The sequence below is a fragment of the Corythoichthys intestinalis genome, chromosome 5, assembly GCF_030265065.1.
Source record: "Corythoichthys intestinalis isolate RoL2023-P3 chromosome 5, ASM3026506v1, whole genome shotgun sequence".
In the NCBI taxonomy this organism is placed as follows: Eukaryota; Metazoa; Chordata; class Actinopteri; order Syngnathiformes; family Syngnathidae; genus Corythoichthys; species Corythoichthys intestinalis.
In genome coordinates this window covers 57,629,360-57,636,651 of record NC_080399.1, presented here as the reverse complement: position 1 = coordinate 57,636,651, position 7,292 = coordinate 57,629,360, and the positions used below count along the sequence as shown (strand labels likewise).

The 7,292-nt window shown below is 38.3% G+C and overlaps 1 long non-coding RNA gene across 1 annotated transcript; it reads left to right on the top strand.

The window, feature by feature from the left end:
• Positions 1-3,010: 3,010 nt before the first annotated feature.
• LOC130916127 (uncharacterized) lies at positions 3,011-4,576 on the top strand. Its single transcript, XR_009063230.1, has 3 exons — positions 3,011-3,347; positions 3,437-3,504; positions 3,912-4,576. It is a non-coding gene; the product is annotated as an uncharacterized LOC130916127 (long non-coding RNA).
• Positions 4,577-7,292: the final 2,716 nt, after the last annotated feature.

Sequence of the window (7,292 nt, the reverse complement as noted above, 5' to 3'; positions counted from 1 at the left end):
CGATCGCGGGTGGAAAACACACAACAACAACAGAAAAGATGACACACGCAGGCGTTGCCTCTGTAGAGATCATTTAAAAGCATAAACAATGAAAGTAGGTTCGCAGCCGTCTTTTCTCTCTCGCTAGCTCGCCCACTCACTCACTGTCCGTCTTCTTCTGGCGTGTGAGCACTCTTCTTCACGTAAACAAGTGCGAGTGCGCCCTCACGTGGGCGTGAAAGCGCCACAAACTAAATGCATCCATTTCAAGATAAAAAAGTCAATAATACAATTGAACATGCACTGCCAAAGGCAGAACGCGAACGTGGCCATAGCTATAAAGAGTTATTCAGATTACAAAACCATCAGTGTCACTGCAAAACACCAAAATAACATGTGAAATTATATCATAATGTGTTAATAATTCCACACATAAGTCGCAGCCCCAGCCAAAATATGAAAAAAACAGCGACTTATAGTCCGAAAAATACGGTAAGTGAAATTATCTGCCAGCGCTTCAAGTGTTTTTCACTCAGATTTCTTCAAGAAAAACAGCTAGCTGAAAATAAGCTTAACAGCCTTATTTTAAGCAATAAAATATACTTAATCCTAAAAAAATTTATGTATCAGGATTGTTTTTTATTCTAGAATAGGTATGGTTCAAAACATTATTTGAAAGCATTTTTTTCTTGATTTAGGTGAAAAATGACCTTTTATTTTTTTCGATGTATGGACTTAATAAGAACAAATAGCAATATTTATGTACTTGGAAGTGGAATAATCTGGCAGATTCATCTGTTAACGAGTCTTTAACACTCAAAACAAGAAGGGGAAAATTATTTGACCAGATTTAAGAAGAATGATCTGATTAAGACGTTATAAATTACAGCGTACTGAATGTATTACTGACTGTCTGACTTATTGTGAATGTGGTTTGGTGCATGTTGAAATTATTATCTAACCACTGTGCCGTCATGATAAGCATGCTCACATGACATCACTTGTCCAAATGTCCGTGGTGAAACGGATGTTATCGGCATGTTTTTCACGTATAATGGTGGTCATATAAAGTGCATTATTTCTTTATCTGGGGTTTTGGTTCTCGGGTCGTTTTGGTAAAAAAAAAAAATCTCTCATCCGGCATTTCCTGTGCCCGTTATTCCGTCAGGCCGCCAAATTAGCACCTGCGCCAGGCTTCTTTCTGGCCGTGGTGCTCGATGAGTTGAACCAGAGATGAGTGGCGGCAGCAACTATGTTTGTACAGGATATCTGCCTGCTCCGGCCGGCTCGGCGTATTCGGGGCCGTGGGGGAATGCTCCAGAAACGGGTGTTTGCCAGAAGTCCCTGCCGGACCGGCAGCCTCCGTCAGAAGACTTGTCGACTGTCGGTCTCGTGCCGGTGTTTAGCCTTGGAGTTTACCACCCGCTTTGAGCTGCATTCCCAAACAACCGAACTCCGGGAAAGCCACATCGTCACAAGCCCTGCAGCTTAGTTTACTTAAGTTTATGTGTGTGTTCACTTTAGCTTTAGCATTTGCGCAAGCAGCAACCTCATATTCGTTCCAAAAATCTTTGTAATGTAGCTTTAAATGGCTGATCGGGTTAGTGGTGTTAAACGAGGACGTTTTTTTTCCCTCCTCTGCAGTGAATGTTTTGCAGATGGCGAGAGCGTTGTTTTTTGTTTTGTTTTACACGCGGATGAATCCAGCCACGCTGGTGACAGAGCCGTCATAATCTCCAACTGCCTCTGTTGTGTACCTCCACCTCCTCCCTCAGGGGCTTCAGAGGGGGGAGGGGTTGAGGAGGCGGCGGTGCTGAATTGGACAAAACTGCTTCAGTTGCGCACATTTGGAGGCTAAATCAAGTATATAATTATCGGATTGCATTATCGGTTTAATTTTTTAAAATCTGGATTATCTGTGTGACGTCATAATTGCCATTATCGGCCGATAATTATCGGTAACCAATATTATCGTGCATCTTTAATAAATGTAACTTTTCTTTTAAATTACTTTCACAATTTAACTTGAAGTTCTTATTGGCACGTTGTAAGTAGAGGTCGACCGATATATTGGCCAGCCGATTTATTGTGCCGATATATGGACTTTTTTCCAACATCAGCCATCGGCCGATTATCTGAAGAAATTAAGCCGATTAAAAAAGGATCTTGATCAGGCATCTGTGTTGGCAACTGTGGCCGCCACCGCCTGACGGTTGGACCCTGCAGCAGCTTGAAGGAAGGTAAATATTGTAAATATTATATTATAACAATACCGTAAGATTTTTGTTTTTATCATGCATGAGAGAATATGCAATGTTGCTTTAGCCTTGTACGGTGTTGTTGCCTGAGTAGTCCTTACACTCTAAATGTAGCTCATAGCATTCACGTTAGCATTAACTTTAGCATGTCGAGCATCTTCTTAAACGCTCACTTGTTTACATTTTCTCATGATGTTGTGGTGGGTCTAATAATTTGAAAATAAAGGACAGTTCTGCTGAGTTTGTATAATCATAAAAAAAAGACCTGCGTTCGTTGGTTGAGTAGTACTAGACCGAAATAATTGTTTTAAGTCTAAGGGCATTGTAATTTTGAAGCTGTTGAAGCATTTCTTTTTTAAATTGCTCTCATAATCTACATGGTTTGAAAAAAAGTAAATCAGCCGAAAATGTTTTTAGATATCTGTAGCGGCGTTTGAAAATCCCATATCGGTCAACCTCTAGTTGTAAGTAACAGTGAAGACAAGATGGATGACTACTTCCTTCAAACATTATATTTTATTACACCGTCCTGATTGAACTGGAGTGTAAAACTACTGTTTTAACTACATAAAACTTGGCAAAGTTTTTAATAAAGGTTCTGAGAATAAAACATAAAAATAATTTCTCAGTACACAAATCAGACAAAGTCCTGTTCACTAAATAAAAAAAGTGCTGCTGCAGTGACGTGCGGTGAGGTTCATGGTTGGTGAGGCATTGACTCCTTTAGTGTCAGATTTCCAAATATATAAACCAAAAAGGTAGCTTATTGTAACCCAGTACAGAAAATATAAAGCCATTTTATTTTGAAAGTGCAATTATTTTGTAAAAGGAAATAGTTGTTGTTTTACGCTTGACTTCCTCCTGTGAGTTCACATGTGAGGATAATAGTATTTTAATTGGTCCGATTAACATGATCCCGCCCTCTCGAGACATCGTCTCGAAGGTTCTTTATTTTACGTTCTTTTCCGCTTGGATGCCAAAGAGGAAGGACGTAGTGAACTTCCTCAGCGCTTGGAGCCAATAAGTCAGCCTTCTAGAAATAAAATAATTGACTCAACGCTGAAATAAGGCCGTTTGAACAAATAATAAGAAGGAAATTACATTTCCTCGGTGAGTGTTGACAAAATGAAGGAAAATAGTGCAGACATTCATCATTGCTAATTTGATGCTAATTTGAAAATATTATTTTGAACTTATAGTGTATGTGAACCGGAGGATTGGAGCCTGCATCCACTCAAGTTCACATTAAAAGAAAAACTTCGTCTTGGTGAGTTGTTTTGTTCTTGCCAAGTTGGCTAAATGCTAGGCGCGAAGCTAGCGAAATGCTAATCGCGACGCTAACACGAAGCTAGCGAAATGCTAATGCTAAGCTAGCGCGACTCCAACGTTAGCAATGAGTGAAAAACAGTTAAAATTCAATGAAGAATTGTTTGTTGTGTTATGTTATAGCACCGAATGATGTAACCATTGTATTGTATTGATTAAGATGATGATGTTATTTTGCATTTGAATGGCAGATGCATAAGCATTAACTTTGATTTGGATATTTTTGAAATATGTGAATATTACTGGTACAATGTAATATTTAGACAAAGGAAAAAAAAGCTATAGCTATGGAAAAGATTCAATTATTGATAAAAGGCTGTATACAGTAATTTAATTATTGTTATGCAGGCTGGGTTTTTTGTTTCCTCCTTTCATTCCATTCATTGGACGTGGATGAAGAATTCGAAACTGGATAAAGACACTGGATAAAGACTTTTCCAACAGATGAAGATGGCGAGCTAATGCCCGGAAACCAACTGAATTGAATTTAGACGGACTGTCTGGTTTGAATTTTTGTTATTTTATTGTATATATTTGTGTATATATCGCCGGCTTAAATTGTAAATAGTTTTTGTATTAATACAATTATTTTGTTACTCATCTCGACTCCAGTTATTTCAGTTACTAAACATTATTTTCCTTATTGTAATCTCCGAGAACCTAGTTTTCTGCCCAAATACAATTGCATTAATAACAGAACCCCGTCATCTCGAACCGGGGGTTACATTATTCAATTGGCTACTGGTTATTTCATATCTCATCAGCATTCTTCACAAAACACGCACACACGGTACATATTATCGATACGTAAAAGTAAGAAAATAACATGCATTTGCTCTACACACTCAATGTGTTGGCCGTCGTAATTCTATAATTCATGCAACATAAATGAGAGTAAAGAGTGGTGTACAAAACCACAGAATTCAATTCTGACCTTTAGTGAAATATTCAGTTGTTTTTAAAACTTTTAATTCTGATACTTTAATCAATTTATTACAGATTGCTAAACAAAAAGTGTGAAAAGAAAAACAAAGAATATGTTATTTAAGGCCAAAATTTAGTTTTTAAATATTCTATTGTATTTTTCTTAGTCTAAGCTCTTTTTTTTTATTTTTATTTTTTTTTATAAGATCGAAATTAAAACTGTTTGTGGTCTTGGGCCTGTCCTTCACCACAAAAACCGGCGTTACTTTGGAAGGGCATAGGTTTGGTCTCAACATTCGTAGGGACGATATAACAGCATAACCTGCCTATAGGTACACTTTTTGCTGGGGACGGGACATTAATAAGACCAAACAGATTGGATGAAGGGGGCAAAGGGCCACATTTCTCATGTATATGAACTTAATTAATTAATAGGCAAAATGATCAATGCAAAATAAATCCTTATCTACTGATAATAACTTTTACGTGCATTGGTTCAGAAGATACACTGTTCGATTCAAACCTTTGTTTTCAAAAAATACTAAAGAAACATTTTGAAAACTTCCTGAAAAAATGTCTGGTTTTTATTAGCAAACATAAACATAATGAAAATAATTCACTTAATAATGGTAGGGTCAATTCTATCCTTACAACATATGGAACTATTGAAAGATCTAAATTCTCTATATAACTGAACATTATATCATGCAATAAAGGTAAGGTTGCTTAAAAGTTGGTGGGGACAATTTTAGCATCCTGAAAAGTTGGTAGTGTTATGTCCCTACCGTCCCTATGCAAACCTACGCCCTTTTTGTAAAAGTCCTCCTTATTTTCCTTTACTTTAAAACATCTCTCCGCCTCAATGGAGAGGATTGCTTCAATTAGATCGTTCTGTGTTCTATTTGACAAGCCAGAAAACACAGTGGATGTGTCCAAATGTCTAGCTAACCTTTCATCTTTCTCAGCAAAACCATGTAATCGTACTACATATATGCCACGTTTAGAAGAGCTTACACGCTCATCGTTACTACGAAATGTTAACTCCTGTTTAACTAGGATACAGGATGCATTAATGAGGTCTTTCAAACTCTTTCGGTTTTCTTTTACCTTAGCATTGTAGCTGCTACCGTTGAGCTTCCGCTGTTCGTCAAAGCCAAATCGATCCTTGAGCTTCCAAAAGTTTTTAAAGTAATCAGGCTTTGAATGTGAGTGGTCGAGCTCTCATGTTTGCTGAGGCTTCGTGGTAGTTTTTTAATGTCACAATATCTCGTGTTAGTCCAGACATTGGCACAAGTTGAGAAGAAAAGGCAGGGAAAGCAGCAAAGGCGATTTTTCGAAGGACAGCCACATAGCCAGTCTTTTCGGGTGTACCAGTCCGTTTGAAAAGTGCTAGTTATCTTCTGTCCCGCAGTTTGAAGCAAACCTTTTAGCTCCGGTGTGGTGTTAATCGCGTCCACTTTTGACGGAAAATCCAGTTTCACGTACGCCCCCTTTCAGTGCGGCAGAGTACTATCTGCCGCAACCTGTGCCTTTTCACTGTGGTTTTATTTACCATCAGCAAAACTAAATATGTCACTAACAAACATTAAAGTTTAAGGGTTAAAGACATTAGCCAGACTGTGGAAAATCAGGTCAAATAAACGTATCTGGAAACATTATAATGGCGACATGCAGATGTACGGCAACCAGCACGCTCCAATTCCATGTATCAACCTAGTTTGTTATGGATTGCGCAATCAGAGGTGGGGCTTTACTCGTTGCTGCCGCACCTCTCGTTTCATTTCTTTATTTGAACAGGAAATTGGCAAATTCAGCGATTTTGACTATAAAAAATGTTTGAAATGAGTCATACATAAAAAGCAATGGACAAATATTAATATAAATTTGATGCTATAATTATTTTTTGTCATGATGACAGGTGAAGCTCTGCCTCCCCTGACCGCACGTCACTGTGCTGCTGAATGTCTTTTTTCTCATGGGCAAGGCACTGATATACAGGGTGATTCAAAAACAATGTGCCAAAATCATCACACTTTTATTCATTTAAAAATAATTGAAATAGACTGAATTGGTGCTCGTTTGATTCAGGAAGCGTGTCAATTTCAATTTGTCTTTGTCGGAAAATCACACGTTTATTTACGCTCAAAATGGCTACACCTCAGCAGAAGGCGTTTCGTGTGCTTGAGGTTGCGAAAACAAATGCCATTGTCACAGTGCAACGTGCTTTCAGTTTTTGCCGCTGGCGGTGGTCACATTGAGCACTTGTAAACCATTAAATAAAAACTTGAAGTTATATTCAATACTTGTATAGAGCTAGTTTTTTTTTTGTTTTTTTTTTAATACACCGCAACAAAAAGCACTTAATGCTCCATGAACACGAGTTAGTGCTTAGGTTTGAGCAATTTTGCCGACAGGCTAGCAAGTTCAGCCTTTGTTCCAGTGTTTCACCAACAAGTCATCCAAGTAGAAAGGAGAAGTGTCACAATCTCAACAGATTTTGTGGATTTTCTGTTTTCATGGGATTGGCCATTGAACGTCACTGTACATATACAGAAAGTTGACTGTGTCCGCATGACTGCCCCAACAGAGAGCACTTACTGTTGCATATCATCAAGCCAGTGCTCAGGTTGGGTCAATGAAACTGACTCGGTGAATTGTATCAGTACCCCTCGCCTGTCCGTCTTATGGAGCGAGGTATTAGAAGAGCAACACTACCCCAAAAAGTAGCTCTTACTACTTTATGAAACACAAGTCAGTGCATTTGTTTGGGTTGTCTTGCTGTCACCACATTTGGCAAGGCTGGTT